This window comes from Gorilla gorilla, chromosome X (assembly GCF_029281585.2).
Source record: "Gorilla gorilla gorilla isolate KB3781 chromosome X, NHGRI_mGorGor1-v2.1_pri, whole genome shotgun sequence".
NCBI lineage: Eukaryota > Metazoa > Chordata > Mammalia > Primates > Hominidae > Gorilla > Gorilla gorilla.
The window spans coordinates 126613722-126635891 of record NC_073247.2 but is presented as its reverse complement, the minus strand read 5'-3'; the positions used below and the strand labels follow the sequence as shown (position 1 = coordinate 126635891).

Here is a 22170-nt window from a genome sequence, read left to right as displayed (position 1 = left end):
AGGCTTATTTCCTTTCATCTGACTTAGAGTTCAACCAGTGCTAAAAACTTCTCCCTGAGGAGCATTTCTGGAAAACATTTACTGGCAAATGTTTTAACATTCCAGCTGCCTGAGGAAATTATTTACAGTTGGGGAAAACAATAGACTAAGCAAAATGAATAAAAGGAAAAAGTGAGAAATAAAATGTCCAGAAGGGCTTTGAAAAACTCCAACATGATTCTTCATAATCTAAAAGGACACCTGCATGTGTAGGATTGTATGCATTCCCCAAACAGTCAGATTGCTTAGGAAAGACCTGAGAGGGCCTTAAGCTCTCACTTCTGTCTGACCTTGAGGCTCTGTGCAAGTAAGGGAAGCCCATGGCAAAATGGTATACTGATTGGCTGAATGTTGAAGATGTGTCCCAACAGCAACACAGAACTCCTTAGCAACAACTGAGAGATTTATTTGTTCCAGGCAATTAAGGTAATCTCTGTCCAGTTATCAGCTGGCCTCTAAGCTAATGGAGCTGAGACTTCATTGATAAAGAATATACACTCTGCAGAGTTACTTCAGGTAAGTCAGTAAACAATAGCTACCACAATAAATAGTGAAAACAGCCAATCCTGAGGAATGATGAGAATCTAATTTCCAGAGTTACTACATTATAATAATTAAATTGTCCAAGTTGCAATAAGAATATATGAGAATTTCAAAGAAATATGAATGTATGGCTCTTACATAGGAAGAGAAGTAATCAGTAGAAACTGTCTCTGTGAAAACGTAGATATTTGGCTTACTGGAAAAAGACTTTAAATAAGTGATTTAAAATACGTTCAATGAACTGAAGGTAAATATGTGGTATATCCATAGAATTGAATATTATGAAGACATAAAAAAAGATGAAGCAAGGTCCACTTTTGGCATGACCACGTGAAGAACCCCACAGATTTACTTTCCACAAAAACTAGTGGAAATTATAGAAGAACAATAATTTAAACTTTCTGAAAATGGTCCTGGAGACATGCAAAATATTAAGAAACATTTGTTCAAGGAAATCTAGTAGAGCTCAGTAAGAACAGTGAGAGTCTATGGTGTTTGAACCATAACCCATTCTGTTGCTCCCCATTCCCAATGCAGGAAGATGGAAACTTCACTCAGATTGGTAGAGCTAATGCACAAGGTTCCCCTTATCCCCAGTTCCCAGTCAAGGATTTATATTCCTAGGAGAGACACAGCATCCGCATTTTTCATCCTACTACCAGCTACCTGCTGCTGAGGATAATATCTGGGTAAGTGTAGCTGAGAAGCAGGCACTCTACTTTTCTACTTGATCTCTACTCATACAGTAGAAGCTCCAGCTTGGGTATGGTGCTGCTGAAAATACTGGGTCCTGAATTGCCATTTTCCCACCTGATAAGACAGGGGTTCATGTCAAGAGAAGCAAGCCTAAAGACCTATGGCTACTGCCTACGCCTTTCACTTAGCACTCAAATTCTAGATTGGGACTACTACTCAGAGAGAAGAACACCATTACACATCTACATATCTAGGAAAGTCAATTAACTAAAAGTTGGAAAAATACAAAGAGATCCACAGATAAACTAGTCAAAATACTGAAAGCCAAATATATGGAGAAAAATTTGGGAGCAAAAAGGGTAAAGGGCCCATCACTTACAATAGAACCACAATGAAATAAACAGCTGGCTTTTTTTTTTTTTTTTAGAGTCTCACTCTGTCGCCCAGGCTGGAGTGCAGTGGTGTGACCTTGGCTCACTGCAACCTCTGCCTCCTGGGTTCAAGCAATTCTCCTGCCTCAGCCTCCCAAGTAGCTAGGATTACTGGCGTCCGCCACTACACCCAGCTAATTTTTTTAGTAGACACAGGGTTTCACCACGTTGACCAGGCTGGTCTCGAACTCCTGACATCGTGATTTGCCCACCTCGACCTCCCAAAGTGCTGGGATTACAGGCATGAGGCACTGCGCCCAGCCAACAGCTGGCTTTTAATCAGAAACAATGGAGGGCGGAAAGTGATGGGATAGCATATTCAAAAATGCCTAATGAAGAAAAACAAAATGTCAACCAAGGATCCTATATCCAGCAAAGCTATTTTTAAAAACAAAAGCAACAAAAGCACATTCCCTGAGAGAATTTTGCTAGCAGACTTGCCTTCCAAAAAATACTAAATGAAGTTCTTGAGCTGAAGGCAAGTGACCCCAGGCAATAATACCAATATAAAAATACAAAGAATATCTATAAAGAAATTTTTAATTATAGAAGACAGTATAAATGCATACACTTCTCCTTTCTTGGCTGATTTTAAAAGCAATTGTATAAAAAAGTGTACAATTGTGAAAGTTGCCATAATCAAAATGGATTTGTTAATATTAATGAAACCCTGACAAATAGAGCCAGGAAAGGCCATGAAGAGAGCGTTCTCATGTTGGTATATCTGATAACAAAACTATCACAAAAGTCTGCAGAAAGCATTACAACTTCACACACAAAAATACCTCTACAGCGTCATCTACCCAGCAACTACCTGTCTAACCTCAGACTGGCATCATTCTTGTTATTAATCTTTGTAGACAAGAATAACTATTTCAAAACAATTATGTAATCCGTCTGATTTTTTCCTTTAAAAGCCTTTGTCTTTGTTCGTCTCATTAAAGATGCACATTTTTTATTATGGCATGCATATTCCCATTGCAATGCTGTATCCCCAAATAAACATCTTTTCTTTTAGAGAGCTTCTCTTGGTTTGTTATTTAAGTTGACATAATATATGCTTGACTATATACCTTATAGAAATGTAAACACATTTGCCAATGACAGCTAAAATGATGTAGGTGGGGGCAAAGCTATAATGGGCTAAATAAATGATTCTACATGGTAACTTGAACCCATAGGAAAAAATCTGAAATAAGATTAATAAAACAAAAGACATAAATATGAATTTGCTCCTTTCCTCTATGAAATTATTTAAAAGACATAAAATTACATAAAGTAATAATTATAACGATATATTATTGTGCTTGTAAAATGTATTGATGTGATATGTATCATATGTAATATATGATAAATAATACTTCAGAAAGGGGAAAAAGGAATAGAGTTACATAGGAGTAATGTTTCTAAATCTTAAAGGAATTAAGTTAGTACATATATGAAGCTGATTCTGATAAGATATATATGGTAAGCCCAAGAGTTGCCACTAAAGAAATAACTAGAAAGAAATAATTAAATAAATTAAAGTGCTACATTAGAAAATATCCACTTACTGTAAAAGCAAGCAGTAAAGGAAAAATATAAGGAAAAAAGACATGAGACATATAGAAACAAAATGTAACATGGCAGACCTAAATCAAACTATATCACTAATAACATTAAATGTGATTAGACTAAAAATGTAATCAAAATGAAGAGATAGTAAGATTGAATAAAATCATGATCCAACTAATGCTGTACACAGGAGGCACAATGTATATACAAATCTATATACAAATATATTGAAATTAAAAGATGGAAAATGAATCATGCAAAGAGCAACCACAAGAGAGCTAAAGAGGATATACTAATTAATATCTGACAAAATAGATTTCCAAACAAAAATTTACTAAAGACAAAAATTTTATAATGGTAAAGGGTCAATCCATGAGAAAGGTATAACAATTATACACATATATGTACCAATAACAGAACACCAAAATGCATGAAGTGAAAATGGAAAGAAATGAAGTGATAATTAGACAATTCAACAATAGTTGAACACATCAATACTACATTTTATGATTTTAAAGAACAAGTAGTCAAACAATCGACCAGGAAATAGATGATTTGAACAACTCTATAAATCAATTAGACCTAAAAGACATCTGTAGATCAATCTACTCAACAACAGAATATGTATTCTTTTTAAAAATATATTTGTCACATAAAATTTATTTTTCTTGCATTCTTTTTAGCTACATTGCTAATTATATGGATTTCATAAATATTTTTACATAATTGGTGTTCAATTGACAGTAATAACCTAAATGAGTAAAATGAAAATATATTTATAAAAGTATACATTAAAACAAGCGTACAATTTAAAAGTTAACATTATTTCCATATAGTTTTGAAAAATTCTTTCTTTTAAAATTTTAAAAATTAAAATTAAAGTGCAAGATACCAATGTCAAAAATGAATATCCATTTTTAAATCAAACTTTTTTATATAAAGCCAAAAATTTAAATTTGGATTTTAAAAAATCTAATTACAGTTGCGTGTGGCTTAATGATGGGCACATCTTTTGAGAAATGTGTTGTTAGGTGATTTTGTTATTGTGTGAATGTCACAGAGTGTACTTACACAGACCTAGATGGTATAGTCTACTACACACCTGGACTCCTGTATAGCATGTGACTGTACTGAATACTGTAGGCAATTGTAACACAATGGTGAATATTTGTGTATCTAAACATAGAAAAGGAACAGTAAAAATACAATTATATAGTTCATGACTATTTATTTTCCATAATTTTTATTATATTTATGTATATACATATTTTACTTTTAAGTTTGGGGTACATGTGCAGGTTTGTTATATAGGTAAACTCATGTCATGAGTGTTTGTTGTACACATTATTTTGTCACCCAGGTATTAAGCTTAGCACCCATTAGTTATTTTTCCTGATCTTCTCCCTTCTCCCACCCTCCATCCTCTGGTTAGGGCCCAGTGTCTGTTACATTCTTCTAAAGTGCACCTCGCACATTCTCCAGGCTGGATTATATGCTATATCATAAAACAAACCTCGACAAACTTTAAAGGATAAAGAATATGAAGCATGTTCTCTGAACGTAACAAAATGGAAGTACAGATCAATAATAGAATGAGATCTGAGAAAATCACAAATACGTGGAAATTAAACCACATGCTCTAAATATCTAATGGAACAAAGAATAAATCAAAGGAGAAATTAGAAAATACTTTTAGACAAACCTTCATACTGGTTTCCATAGTAGCTGTACTAATTTACATTCCCACCAAAAGTGTGCAAGGGTTGCCTTTTCTCCACATCCTCAGCAATACTTGTTATCTTTTGTATTTTTGGTAATAGCCATTTGAACAGGTATCAGATGTCATCTCATTGTGGTTTTAATTTGCATTTCCCTGATGATTAGTGATGTTGAGCATTTTTTTAATATGTGCCGGCCATTTGTATGTCTTCTTTTGAGAAATGTCTATTTAGATCATTTGCCCATTTTTATTTGGATTATTTGTTTCCTTACCATTGAATTGTTTGAGTTCCTTACATATTTTGAATATTAACATATTATCAGATGTATGGTTTACAAACATTTTCTCCCATTCCATAGGTTCATTATGAGAAACAGTATGGAGGTTTTTAAAAAATTAAAAATAGGACTAATATATAATCCAGCAATCCTACTACTGCATATATATCCTAAGGAAATGAAATCAATATGTTGAAGAGACACCTGCACTCCCATGTTCATTGCAGCATTATTCACAGTAGCCAAGATATGGAATCAAACTAAATCTTCATCAGTGAATAAATGAATAAATAAACTGTGGAATATATACACAATGAAATATTATTCAGCCTTAAAAGAGAAGGAAATCCTGTCATTTGTGACAGCATGAATGAATCTGGAGGCCATTATGCTACATGAATTAAGCCAAGCACAGAAAAACAAATACCGCATTATCTCATTTATATGTGAACTCTATAATTACAGTCTAACTCATAGAAGCAGAGAGTATAATAGTCATGCCAGAGGTTAGGATGGTTTGAATAGATGCTGGTTCAAGGATACAAAATTTCAGTTAAAAAAAAAGGGGAAATAGGTTCTAGGAATCTATTGTATAACATGGTGACTATAGTTAATAGCAATGTATCGTATACTTGAAAATTGCTAAGAGAGTAGATTTTAAGTGTTCTCACCACAAAAAGGATATGTATGTGAGGTAATGCATATTTCCATTAGCTCAATTTAGTAATTATACAACATATACATATTTTAAAAACATGATGTACATAATTAATATATATACTTATTTGTCAATTAAAAAAGAAAAACAAGAGAAAATACTTTTAGGTGAATAAGCATAAATACACAGCATACCCAAACTTACTGGATGCAAGTACGCAGGGCTTAGAAGTTTATCATTTTAAATGCCTGTATTAAGAAAAAAAAAGTCTCAAGTCAATAACCTGAGCTTCCATCTAAGACACTTGAAGAACAGCAAAATAAACATAAAGCAAGCTGAAGGAAGAAACTTGTAAAGATTAGAGCAGAAATTAATGAAATAGAGAATATTAAAACAATACAGAAAATTAATGAAAATAAAGCTGATTCTTGAAAAGCTCAACAAGATTGACAATCTTTTGGTTAGATTGACCAAGAGATGACAGATGATAGATAAACAGATAGATAGATGGATGGATGGATAGATAGGTAGATAGATGACAGATAGATAGATGCTTAAATTATTAGGATCAAAAATGAAAGCAGGGACATTATTGCTGATCTTTCAGAAATATGGATTATAGGAATATCATTAACCATTATATGGCAATAAATGAGATAACTCAGATAAAATGGTAAAATTTTTAGAAAGATGCAACCTACCAAAAATGACTCAAAAAAAGACAATGTGACTGGACGTATACCAAGTAAACACACTGACCACTAACCCAAAACTATGCACAATGAAAAGTTCATAACTTATGGCCATAAAGATGACTTTACCAGTGATAAAAATTTAAAGATATTAAAAGTTATATAAATATATAAAAAGTTTAAAGAAGAAATAATACCAGTTCTTCCCAAACTTTTCCAAAATATTGTAGAGAAAGAAATAGTTCTTAACTCATATTATGAGGTCAGAATTACCCTGATACCAAAATGAGATGAAGACAACACAAGAAAACTGCGGATAAATATTTCTTAGGAATATGGACACAAAAACACTAACCAGAACACCAGTACACTGAATCTAGCAACATATAAAAAATTATGCACCATGATCATGTGGGCTTTGTCCTAGGTATGCAAGGTTGGTTTAGCATCTGAAAGCCAATTAAAGTAATATACCATATCAATAGAAGTAAAAAACACATGATCATCTCAATAAATACAGAAAAAACATTTTAAACATATCTACTTCCCTTTTATGATAAAAGTCACTCCTCAACATAGAAATAGAAGGAAACTCATCAACTTGGTAAAGGGCGTTTATGAAAAACCCACAGCAGACATCTTAATGATGAAAGATTCAATGCTTTCCTCGTAAGATAAGGAGCAAGTCAAGAATATTCAGTCTGGCCCCTTTCATTTATCATTTTACTAGAGGTTCTACAGAGGGAAATTAAGCAACAAAAAGAAAACGCATCTAGATTGGAAAGGAAGAATTTAAAACTATCTTTGTTAGAAGATGACATGTCTTGTATATAGAAATTCTAAGGAATCCACTTAAAAAGTATTAGAACTAATAAATGAACTCAGAAAGGTTTCATGATATAAAATAAGTATACATAATTTAATTATATTTCTGTACACTTGCAATGAACAATCCAAAAATTAAATTAATAAAGTAATTCAGTTTATAATATAATTGAAAAAATAAAAGTACTTAGGGATAATTTTAGCCAAAGAAATGCAAAACTTGTGTTAATATATTTAAATCTATAAAACATTGTTGAAAGAAAATAAAGAATTTAAGTAAATGGACATAAATCCTCATGCTCATGGATTAGATTTGAAATAGTTAAGATGACAATACTTCCCAAAGTTACCTAAAATCTCGACAAAATTACTATCAGCATCCCAGATGACTTCTTTGTAGAAATTGTCAAGCCTATTATAAAATTCATATGACATTGCAAAGGACTCAGAGTAGCCAGAGTAATAGTAATCTTGAGATAAAAGAACAAAGTACGAGGACTCGCACTACCTGATTTTCAAACCAACTACAAAGCAGTGGTATTCAAGACCAGGTGGTACTGACATATATATAGACATATAGATAAATGGAATAGAATTGAGAGGCTACAAGTAAACACATGGTTTCTATGTAACTGATTTTCAACAGAGTGTCAAGACAATTCAGTGAAGGAAATAATAGTCTTTTCAACAAATGGTGCTAGGATAACTGAATACCAACATGCTAAACAATAAAATCATACCCTTATCTTGCACCATTCACAGAAAAAAAAAACCCTCAAAATAGTTCAAAGACCTAAAAGTAAGGGGTAAGACTGTACAACTTTTAGATGAAAACATAGGACTAAATCTTCATGACTCCAGCTATGACAATGTTTTCTTGAATATGACACTAAAAGCACAAACAAGGTAAAATAAAGACTTTATCGAAATTAAAAAATTTTGCACTGCAAATGATGCCATCAAGGACAACTAAAATAATGGGAGACAATAATTTCAAATCATTATGTGTCTTTCATCCAGAATATTTGTTACAATCCTGACAATTCAGTAGTAAGAGATAGATAACCCAATTAAAATTGGGCAAAGGATCTGAAAACACATTTCTCCAAAGAAGATATGCAGATGGCCTATATGTATGTGAAAATATGCTCAACATCATTAGCTATTAGGGAAGTGCACAACAAAACCACAATGAGATACCACTTTACACACAGTACGATGAACATAGTCATAATTATAGACAATAACAAGTATTGACAAGGATGTAAAGAAGTTGGAATCCCCCTGCATTTGGAAAACAATTTGACAGTTACCACGTGACCCAGAAATTCTCTAGTTATATACCCAAGAGAATTAAAACAAGTATTTAAGCAAAATCTTTGATTAGTGTTCATAGCAGCATTATTTGTGATAAAAAGTATTGGCTACGAGCCAAAGGTCAATCAGCAGAATGAAAAAAATTGTGATATATTCTTACAACAGAGTATTCATTCATCATATAAAAATAATTATAGATACAGATTCTAACATGAATAAACCTTGAAAACATTATACTAACTGAATATGCCAATCACATAAGACTACATATTACATGATTGCAACTGTATGAAATTCCAACTATTGCCAGAGTAGGCAAATCTATAGAGACAGATAGTCAATTCGTTCTTGCTTAGGCATGGTGTTCTGGGTAAGTAGGGTGGTGATAGCTAAAGGGTATAATGTTTGTCTTGCAGTGATGAAAATGTTTTAGAATTGATGGTGGTCATATTTGCATACATCTATGAATATATTAAAAATCATTAAATTTTACACTCTAATGGGTGAGTTGTATAGTTATGTGACTTGTATCTCACTAAACAATGAAAAATAAAGAAAAAGGAAAAAGCGAATTCAATACTAGTAAATGCTACAATACAGGAAAATTGAAAACATTATAGTATTTAAAACAAGGCAGATAAAAAAGGCCACATATTGTATGATTTCATTTATAAGAAATGTCCAGAATTGGCAAATCTATAGAAATAAAGAAGTTGCTAGGAGCTGGAGAGAGGGGAAAATGGAGAATGGTTCCTAATAAATATATTTTTAAATTTTTTAGTGTCATGAAAATGTTCTGTAATGAGATAGTGTTGACAGTTGTATAATTTTGTAAATATACTAAACACTACTAATTATACACTTTATAATAATGAGCTTTATGATATATGAATTATATTACAATACAAAAAACAAAGGCAGGAAAGGAAGAACAGAGGAACAATAAAGATATAAAATAAGTAGAAAATGAGTATCAAAATTGAACACCTAAAATAAGCAAATCAACCACATTAAGTGTAAGTTAACTAACTACTCTAATGAAAAGATATTGCTTGTTTATAGTAGCACAATTCGCAATTGCAAAAATATGGAACCAGCCCAAATTCCCATTAATCAACTAGTGGATAAAGAAATTGTGGTGTATATATATATGATGGAATACTACTCAGCCATAAAAAGGAACAAATTAATGGCATTTGCAGCAAACTGGATGGAACTGCGGACTATTTTCCTAAGTGAAGTAACTAAAAAATGGAAAACCAAACATTGTATGAGCAAAGCTATCAGGATGCAAAGGAATAAGAATGATACAATGGGCTTTGGAGACTCAGGGGAAAGGATAGGAGGGGGGTGAGGAATAAAAGACTACAAATTGGGTTCAGTGTATACTGTTTGGGTGATGGGTGCACCAAAATCTCACAAATTACCACTAAAGAACTTACTCATGTAACCAAATACCACCTGTTTCCAAAAACCTATGGAAATAAAAAATTTAAAAAATGATAAATGTACTGTCAGATTAGATAAAAAGTTTTCATAAGAGAATCCCAATTCTAAGCTCCTCACATACAATATATTTTAATTACAAAAAACCTATAGCTAAAAATAAAAAATTAAAATATATATTACATGGAAATCATATGCATAAAATATTATAGTACGTATATTAATTTCAGACAACATTTATTTAATAATATGAATATTATTAAAGACAAAGAGAGATATTTTTAACCATAAATGGGTCAAAAGCAGAATGATATCGTAATTAAAAATGTATATTTGCACCTACTAACAGAGCTCCAAAATACATGAAGCAAAAACTGACAGAATTGATGGAAAAAATAGATAAATTAATACATATAATTGGGGTTTTCAATACTAAACTCTAAGAAATTAATAGAATGAAGACAGAAAAGTAAAAAATATATAATAAACCTAAATAGTACTATGAACAAATTGAACGTAGTTAACATTTATACATTTTATACAATAGCAATATACAATTCTATTCAAGTGTCGATGGCATATTAATCAGGAAACACTGGAACATATGCTGGGATGCAAAACAATTCTAAAAAAATTATGTTCTAATAGGGATTGAAATCATATACCATCTGTTCCCTTATAACTGTGGAATTATGTCAGAAATCAATAACAAAAGATTCTGGAAATAGCCCCCATATTTTCAAGTGCAATTGGAACATTCTTCAAGAAATATCTTTGGTTTAGATATTTAAAGTATTAATAAAGTTAAAAGGATTGAAAAAATACAGTGTGTTGCAGACAAAAAGTATTTAAATGAGACATTAACACAAGATACTTGGGAAACTCCCATGTATTAGGAGTTTAAATGACACACTTTTCAGTGACTTATGGGTCAAAGAGGCAATCACAAGGGAAATTAGAAATTATCTGGAATTAAATAAAAGTCAAAAGATAATTTATCAGATTTATTGGAAGGTTGTAAAGCAGCTCAATGCAACCAAACACAACGTCGTATTCTGGATAAGATATAAAAACTAATAGTGGACATTAATGAAAAATTTTGTAAATTTTGAACAAAATTTATACTTTATAGTACTGTTTCACAATATTGATTTCTCATTATTGATAATTATACTACGGGTATACAATATGTTAACATTTAATGAAGCTGGATGAGAGATATAAAGGGACTCTGTACTATTTTATAACTCTAAGTAAGTCTAAAATTAGCTTTAAAAACTGTCACAAGAGACAAAGAAGATTATTATAAAATGATAAAGGGTTAATTTCATCAAAAGATTATAACAATGGTAAATATATATGCTCTCAACTCTGAAGCACAAATATATAAAGCAAGTATTACCAAAACTGATGGGAGAAATAGGAATACAATAATAGTATTAAATAGAAGACATCAGCACCCTACTTTCAACAGCGTATAGATCAACCAATGGAAAATCAATAAGGAAACAGTGGAATTGAAAAACCCTAGAGACTAAATGCATCTAACAGAGAGATACAGAACTTTAAATCCAACAATAACAGAATACACATTCTTCTCAAGTGCACATGGAACATTATCCAGGATAGAGCATTTGTTAGGTTGAAAAACAATTCTTAACGAATTTAAGAAGATTGAAATTGTATCAAATACATTTTCTGATCACATGGTATGAAACTAAAAATTAATAACGGGAGGAAAATTAAAAAATTTACAAATATATAGAAATTAAACCACCCACTCCCAAACAACCAATGGGTTAAAAAAGAAATCAAAAAGAAATTTAAAAAAATCTTCAGATAAACAAAAATGGAAACACAACATACCAAAACTTATGAAATGCAGCAATAGTAGTAATAGTAGCAATAGTAGTTCTAATAGGAAGTAGAGAGTGATAAACGTCCACATTAATAAAAATAAACACATCAAATAAATAACTCTACACCAAGGAACTAGAACAAAAAGAACAAACTAAGCTCAAAGTTAGTCAAAGAAAGGAAATAATAAAGATTAGAGCAGAAATAAATGAAATAAAGATGGGAAGACGGTTGAAAAGGTCAATGAAACAGTGTTGGATTTTTGAAAAGATAAATAAAATGGACAAACCTTTAGTTAGACTAACCAAGAGAAAGAGAGAGAAAGAACTCAAATAAATAAAATTATAAATGAAAGAGCAGACATTGCAAATGACACCACAAATATACAAAAGATCATAAAAGACTACTAGAACAATTATATGCCAACAAAGTAGATAACCTAGTAGAAATGGATACATTTCTTTAAAAACATACAACCTTTCAAGACTGAATCTTAAAGAAATAGGAAATCTGAATATACCAATAATGAGTTAGGAGATTAAACAGTAATCAGAAACCTCCCAACAAAGAGAAGCCCAAGACTACATGGTGTTACTGGTGAGTTCTGCCAAACATTTCATGAAGAACTAGCACCAAACCTTCTCAAACTTGTTCACAAAATTCAAGATGAAAGAACACTTCTAAGCTCATTTTACAAAGTCAGCATTACCCTCATATCAAAGCCAGATAACAACAAAACAAAAGAAGAAAATTGCAGGCCAATATCTTTGATGAGCATAGGTGCAAAAATCCTCAAACAAACAAACAAACAAAATAGCATACTGAATTCAACAGCTCATCAAAAGTATCATACACCATGACCAAGTGTTATTTATCCCTTGGATGAAAGGATGGGTCAACATATGCAAATCAATAAATGTGATACATCACATTGACAGAATGAATGATAAAAATATGATCGATCTCAATAGATTCAGAAAAATAACATTTGACATAATTCAATATTCTTTTATGATAATAACTCTCAAGAAATTAGGTATCAAAGGAATATACCTCAATGTAATAAAGACTATATATGTCAAGCCCACAGCTAACATCATACTCAATGACAAAAAGGTGAAATTTTTCCTCTAAGATGAGGAACAAGACAAGGGTGCCCACTCGTGCCACTTCTATTCAACATAGAACTGGAAGTCCTAATCCAAGTAAGCAGGCAAAAAAAAAAGAAAAAGAAAGAAAGAATGAAAAGAAATAACCGGCATCCAAATTGGAAAGGAAGAAGTAAAATTGTTTTTGTTTGCAGATGACATGATTTTATATAAGTAAAACCCTAAAGTATCTACTGTAAAGCTATTAAAACTAATAAATTCAGTAAAGTTTCAGGATACAAAATCAACATACAAAAATCAGTTGCATTTCTATACAGCAACAGTAAACTATCTGAAAAAATAAGTGAAGAAAAAATCCCATTCAAAGTAGAATAAAAAAGAATAAAATATTTAGGAATAAATTTAACCGAGGAAGTGAAATAACTGTACACTGAAAACTATAAAACATTGACAAAAGACATTGAAGTCACAAATAAATGAAAAAAGATCCTGTGTTCACAAATTGGAAGATTTAATATTTTTAAAGTGTCAATACTACTCAAAGCAATATACAAATTTAATACAATCCCTATTAAATTCCAGTGACATTATTGACCAAAATAAAAAAAAAAACCAATCCTACAATTTGTATGGAGCCACAAAAGACCCCAAATAGCCAGAATTAAGTGAAAAAAAAAATAAGTAAGAAGCAAGAGGAATCAAGATGGAAGCATCATATGTCTTTATTTCAAACTATATTATAGTAATCAAAATATTATGGTACTATCGTAAAAACAGACACATAGGCCAATGGAACAGAACAGAAAACCCAGAAATGAGTCCATATATATATAGTTAAATAGTCTTTGAGAGGGGCACAAAAAGTACATAATGGGGACAGGGTTCTCTCTTCAATAAACGGTGGTGGGAAAACTGGCTATATAAATGCAGAAGAATGAAATTGTATCCTTATCATATTAACAAAACTCAAAATGAATTAAAGACTTAAATGTAAAAACTGAAACTGTAAAACTTTTGAAAAAAACATAGGGAAAACTCCTGGACATTGGTCTTGGCAATAATTTTTTAGATATAACACCAAAAGCACAGGTAACATAAATAAGCAAAAATAAACAACTGGGATGATATCAAACAGAAGTTTCTGTGCAGTAAAGAAAACAATCAACAAAATGAAAAGGCAACCTATGGCATGGAAAAAAATATTTGCAAACCATATGTTTGATAAGGAGGTGTTACATTCTGAATGTGTGTCCCACTCAAATTCACATGTTGGAATCCTAACTTCCAAAGTGATGGTATTAGGATATGGAGCCTTTGGGAAATGATTAGGCCATGAGGGCAGATCCCTCATGAATGAAATTAATGCCCTCGTAAAAGACCCCAGAGAAACCCTTACCTCTTCTACCATGTGAGAACACTGCAAGAGGGTGCAGACTATGAGAAAGTGGGCCCTTACCAGACACTGAAATCTGCCTGTACTTTGATCTTGGACTTCCTGGCTTATAGAACTGTGAGAAAAAAATTTTACTTATCTATATGCTGTCCAGTTTATGATGTTTTGTTATAGCAGCCTGAACCCACAAATATAGGTATGAATATCCAAAATATAGAGGGAATTCATACAACTCACATTTTTTTTTTCCAAAGAAGACATACAAATGGCAGACAGGTATATGAAAAAGTGCTAAACCTTCCTAATCATTAGGAAAATGCAAATCAAAACCATAATGAGGCCGGGTGCGGTGGCTCACACCTGTAATCCCAGCACTTTGGGAGGCCGAGGTGGGCGAATCACCTGAGGTCAGGAGTTTGAGACCAGCCTGGCCAACATGTTGAAACTCTGTCTCTACTAAAAATACAAAAATTAGCCGGGCATGGTGGTGCACATCTATAATCCCAGCTACTCGGGAGGCTAAGGCAGGGGAATTGCTTGAAACAAGGAGATGGAGGTTGCAGTGAGCCGAGATCGTGCCATTGCACCCCTGTCTGGGTAACAGGACGAGACTTCGCCTCAAAAAAAAAAAATACAAAACCATATTGAGCTGTCACCTCATACCTGTTAGAATGGTTATTATTAAAAAGATGAAAGATAAAAAGTTTTGGTGAGGATGTGGAGAAAAGGAAACACTTGCATGCTTTTGATAGGAATGTAAATTAGTGTAACCATTATTGACAACAGTTTGAAGGTTCCTCAAAAACTTAAAAACAGAACTACCATATGATCCAGCAATCCCACTACGGGATATATACCCAAAGAAAATAAAATCAATGTGTCAAAGAGATATTTGCACTCCCATGTTTATTGATGCACTATTTACAATAACCAAGGTATGGAATCAACCTAAGTGTCCAACAATGGATGAAGAGATAAAGAAAATATGACACACACACACACACACACACACACACACACACACACACACACACACGAGAATTATTCAGCCATTAAAAAGAAGAGAATTCTGTCATTTGTGACAACATGGATAAACCTGAGAGATATTATGGTAAATGAAATAGGTCAGACATAGGAAAAATACTGTATAATCTCACTTATTTGCGGAATCTAAGAAAGTGTAACTCACAGGAGCAGAGAGTAGAATGGTGTATTTCTGGGGCTGGGGTTGGGGGTTGGGGAAATATTGGTCAAAATGTACAAATTTTTGTTATAAGATAAATCCATTCTGGGGTCTAACATACAGAATGGCAATTATAGTTAACACTTGTATACTTGAAATTTGCTAGGAGAGTAGATCTTAAGTGTTCTCATCACACATATACAAAAAACGTAACTTTGTAAGGTGATAGACATTTTAAGTAGCTTGATTGTGGTAATCATTTCATGATCTATACATTTATCAAATCATCACAGTGTACACTTTAAATATATAAGTTTTTAAATTTGTTGCTTGCATCTTAAAGCTGGACAGAAAATAAAAAAGAAACTCAGTGCCTTAAGAGTGAGGAATATTTTCTATCTGTAAGAAAAAACTAAAATAGTCTTTCTTCTAAACAAAGTCTGAGACAGTATTCAGGTGTTGTACTGATAAATTAACTTTTAATTAGAACAATATTTAGTACTCATGAGAAAAAGATAACATAATCAAGGGCTTTTCTAAAATAAAATCCATAATGCTGGGCATACAATTAAAAACTGTAAGATATGAAAAAACCCTAAAGCAAAAACTGCTGATCAGAAGATGAAAAACTCAATAAAGGAGGCCCAGGAATGATGGACTCTTGAAAAACTGGTAAAATAAAAGAAAAATCAAAAGAAAACCAAACAAAAAACAGATAGGACAAGTGTAAAACAAATAGCAAAAGATTCGGTTTAAACCCAACCATATCAATAGTCACATTATATAGAAAAGCTATAAATATGGGTGATAGAGATTATAAGATTGAGTAAATGAATAAGATTTAGTTATATTCTCTCTATAAGAAACCCACTTTGATTATGAAGACAAAAAGAGATTAAAGTAAAACATCATATCACTGGAGGTACACAAGTGGGAATAGTGGAATAAGGACATCGGAAAATACTCTTCTTTGTAAAAACAATGAGAACACTGGGAAATATTGCCAAAATCAACTTTTCCAAATAGTAGAAATTATTTATTCACTAATAAGAGAACCACAAAATACATGAAGCAAAACTAACATAATTGAAATGAGAAGTACACAGTTCCACAGTGATAGCTGGAGGCTTTAATACCCAGCTTTCAAGAACAGATTTAACAAACAGACAGAAAAGTAACAAAGAAATAGAAGACTTGAACAATACTATAAACCAACTACACAGCAGAGTATACATTTTTCTCAAGTGCACCTGAAACATTTCCACATAGACCATATGTTAAGTCAAAACAATCCTCAATGATTTTAAAAGGATGAAATTATACAAAGCATGTTCTGCAACCACAATGGAAAAATAGTAGAAATCAACAACAGGAAATTTGGGAAATTTGCAATATGTGAGAATTAAGCAACACAATTCAAAATAATTAATGAGTCAGAGAAGAATCACAAGGGATTTTTGAAATATTTTGAGAAAAACAAAATAAAACCACAAGCAGAAGAAAACTTAGGGGATATAGTAAAAGCAGTGCTTAGAAGAAAAACTTGTAGCTGTAATGCCTATATTGAAAAAGAAGAAAGGTCTTTAATGAATAACCTTATCTCCCCCTTCAAAGAAAACTACAAAATGAGCAAACTAAATCCAAAGTAAGCAAAAAGAAAGAAATAACAAAAATTAATCAGAGTGAATAAATTTGAGAATAGAAAACCAATAGAGGAAATCAATCAATAAAAGGTTTTTTGAAAGATCTTAACATTGATACCTTTAACTAGATTAGCTAGAATAAAGTGTGAAGTCACCAGTTACTAATAATGTGAATAAATGGGAGGAGTAAGGGGAGCAGAAAAGATAACAATTGGGTACTGGGCTTTATATCTGGGTAATGAAATAATCTGTACAACAAACCCAAGCCCTAGTGACATGAGTTTACCTATGTAACAAACCTTCACATGTACCAATGAACCTAAAATAAAAGTTAATAAGGAAAAAAAAAAGAGGGGAAATGACAAATAAACTGTATTATAAGGGGATATTTTAAATAATTGCATGCCAAATAATTTGGAAATCTATATGAAATGGAAAAATAACTAGAAACATGCAAGCTGCCAAGACTGACTCACAAATACAAACAAAATATGAAAATACCTATAAGTAAAGAGGTTCAGTTTGTCATAAAAAAAAAAACTTTCCACTAAGTAAAGCCCAAGTTCAGATGGCACCTTTTGGTGAAATTTATCGAATGTCTAAAGAAGAATTAACATCAATCATTCAAACACTCTTGCAAAAAACAGAAAAGAAGATAACATTCCTTATCTCATTTTATGAGATCAATATTATCCTGATACAAAAAAAAAAAAAACAAAACAGATGAAGATGTCACAAAAATCGTAAACCACAGACAGAGTACTTTAATTGTTACTGGCACAAAAATAATCAATGAGAGAGAAAGGCCCAAGTACAATAAGAGTTAGAGACTTCAACACTCCACTTTCAGCATTGGATAGATATTCCAGACAGAAAATCAATACAGAAACATAAGACTTAATCTGTTCTACAGACCAAATGGACCTAATAGATATTGACAGAACATTACATCCAAGAACTGCAGAATGCACATTCTTTTCCTCAGCACATAGATCATTCTCAGGGACAGTGCATATTTTAGGTTACAAAACAAGTCTTAAAACATTCAAAAAACTAAAATAATATCAAGCATCTTTGACCACAATAGAATAAAACTAGAAATTAATAACAAGAAGAATTTTGGAAACTATACAAGTACATGAAAATTAAACAATATGCTCCTGAATGACCAGTGGGTCAATGAAAAAATTTAGATGGAAATTGAAAAATTTCTTGAAACAAATGATAATGGAAATACAACATACCAAAACCTATGGGATACAGCAAAAACAGCAAAAAGAGGCACTTTATAGCTATAAGTGCCTACATCAAAAAAGAGGAAAAACGTCAAATAAACAATCTAACAATGCATCTTAAAGAACTAAAAAAAAGCAAGAGGAAACCAAACCAAACCAAACCCAAAATTAGCAGAAGAAATGAAATAATAAAGATCAGAGTAGAAATAAATGAAATTGAAATTAAAAAATAGTAAGATCAATGAAACAAAAGGTAGTTTTTTTGAAATGTTAGACAAAATTGACAAACCTTTAGCCAGACTAAGAAACAAAGAGAGGTGATCCAAATAAATAAAATCAAACATGAAAAAGAAGACATTACAACTGATAATGCAGCATTTCAAAGAATCATTAGTGGCTACTATGAGCAACTACTTGCCAATAAATTGGAAAATCTGGAAGAAATGGACAAATTCTTAGACATATACGACCTACCAAGATTGAACCAGGAAGAAATCCAAAACCTGAACAAACCCTTAAAAATAGCAAGATCAAAGCCATGATAAAAAAAAGTCTCCCAGTAAAGAAAACCCCAGGACTTGATGGCTTCACAGATAAATTCTACCAAACATTTAAAGAACTAATGCCAATCCTATTCAAACTATTCCAAAAAATAGAGGAGGGAGTACTGCCATACTCATTCTACAAGGCCAGTATTATCCTGATACCAAAAAAAGACAGACATATCAAAACAATAAAACTGGCTGGGCGTGGAGGCTCACGCCTGTAATCCTAGTCCTTTTGGAGGCCGAGGTGGGCAGATCCCTTAAGGTCAGGAGTTCAAGACCAGCCTGGCCAACATGGCAAAACCTCGTCTCTGATACAAAAATTAGCCAGATGTGGTGGTGCATGCCTGTAGTCCAAGCTACTCAGGAGGCTGAGGCAGGAGAATCGCTTAAACCTGGGAGGCAGAGGTTGCAATGAGCCAAGATCATGCCATTGCATTGCAGCCTGGGCAACAAGAGGTAAACCCCATCTCAAAAAAAAAATAATAATAATAAATAAAACTACAGGACAATAGCAAACCAAATTCAACAATACATTAGAAAGATCATTGATCATGACCAAATGGGATTCATCCCAGGATGCAAGGATGGTTCAACATATGCAAATCAATCAATGTGATACATCACATCAACAGAATGAAGAACAAAAACAATATGATCATTTGAATTGATGTTGAAATAGCATTTGATAAAATTCAGCATCACTTCATGATAAAAACCCTCAAAAACTGGGGATAGAAGGAACATACCTCAACATAATAAAAGCCACATATGACAGACCCACAGCTAATATCATACTGAATGGGGAAAAACTGAAAGTATTTCCTCTAAGGTCTGGAACATAACAAGGATGCCCACTGTCACCACTGTTATTCAACTTAGTACTGAAAGTCCATGCTAGAGCAATCAGACAAGAGAAAGATATAAAGGACATCCAAATTGGAAAGAAATAAGTCAAATTATGCTTGTTTTCAGATGATATTATAGTATATGTGGAAAAACCTAAGGACTCCACAAGAGAACTATTAGAACTGATAAACAAATTTAGTAAAGTTGCAGAATATAAAATCAACATACAAAAATTGGTAGCATTTCTATATGCCAACAGTGAACAATGTGAACAATGCGAAAAAGAAATAAAAAGTAATCTCATTTAAAATAGCCACACATAGGCGATTCCTCAAAGATCTAGAACTAGAATTACCATCTGACCCAGCAATACCATTACTGGGTATATACCCAAAGGATTATAAATCATGCTACTATAAAGACACATGCACACATATGTTTATTGTGGCACTATTCACAAGAGCAAAGACTTGGAACCAACCCAAATGTCCATCAATGATAGACTGGATTAAGAAAATGTGGCACATATACACCATGGAATACTGTGCAGCCACAAAAAAGGATGAGTTCATGTCATTTGCAGGGACATGAATGAAGCTGGAAACCATCATTCTCAGCAAACTATCACAAGGACAGAAAACCAAACACCGCATGTTCTCATTCATAGGTGGGAATTGAACAATAAGATCACTTGGACAGAGGGCGGGGAACATCACTCACTGGGGCCTGTCGGGGGTTGGGGGGCTGGGGGAGGGATAGCATTAGGAGAAACACCTAATGTAAATGATGAGTTGATGGGTGCAGCAAACCAACATGGCACATGTATACCTATGTATCAAACCTGCACATTGTGCACATGTACCCTAGAACTTAAAGTATAATAAAAAAAATACAAAAAGTGATAACATCTGCTGAATGACAATGCAAGAAAAATGGTGCCCTCATGTATTGCTGGTGGGAATGCAAGTATCACAGCCTTTTTGGAAAGCTCTATGGCTAGAGATTTTAACTTTCCAAAATACACATACATTTTAACATGTATCATAAGATTTTGGACTGTCCCAAAGAAATAACAGCACCAGTAGATAAAGGCATATTTATGCATGAGGCATTGAATGCAAAGTTATTCCAGTGGCAAAAACCTGGAAACAAAGTGAACACCCTTTAGTAGGCAGATGGCAGGATCAATCATGGTAGCACATTCCTGCTGTGGGTTATTATTCAGCCATTAAAGACAATGAATCGGCAGTACCAGGTTAGCCTATGGATTTCTACTAGGGACAGCTGAATGGGGAGAAATGCTGTAAGGTAATATACAAGTCAATAGGAAACTGGAAAGGGACATCCACAATGTTTTTGACATGAGTCACCCTGGAAGCAAAAAGGAGGAGGGAGAGGAGAAGAAGGCAAGGAAGAAAGAAAAAAAGAAATTATTATCTAAAAATTATTTAAAATAAATAAGTTTTTCTTAAAAACTAGCCACACATAAAATATCTAGGAATTAACCAAAGAAGTGAAAAATCTCTATAATGAAAACTATAAAACACTGATGAAAAAAACTGAAGGGGACACCAAAAAATGGAAAAATATTCCATGTTCATGGATTGGAACAATCAATATTGTTAATATGTCCATACTACCAAAAGCAATCTACAGATTCAATTCAATCTCTATCAAAATACCAACGACATTCTTCCACAGAAATAGAAAAAAAAAATTCTAAAATTTAGATGGAACCAAAAAAGACCTGGAATAGCCAAAGCTATCCTAAGCAAAAGAACTAAACTAGAGGAATCACATTGTCTGACTTCAAATTATACTACAGACCTAAGATAAACAAAACAGCATGGTACTAGCATAAAAACAGACATACAGACCAAGGGAACAGAATACAGAAACCAGAAACGAATCTACACAGCTACGGTGAACTCATTCTTCACAAAGATACCAAGGATGTACAATGGGGAAAAGACAGTTTCTTCAATAACTGGTGCTGGGAAAACTAGATATCCATATGCAGAATAATAGAACTAGACCCCTGTCTATCACCATTTCAAAAATCAAATCAAATCGATTAAAGACTTAAATGTAAGACCTCAAAATATGAAACTACTGCAAGAAAACATTGGGGAAAATCTCCAGGACATTGGTCTGGGC

At 32.6% G+C, this 22170-nt stretch overlaps 1 protein-coding gene across 2 annotated transcripts in view; it reads right to left on the bottom strand.

Moving 5' to 3' along the window:
- Positions 1-22170, bottom strand: part of HTR2C (5-hydroxytryptamine receptor 2C) — a 324015-nt gene that overhangs the window by 20331 nt on the left and 281514 nt on the right. The window lies entirely within an intron of this gene.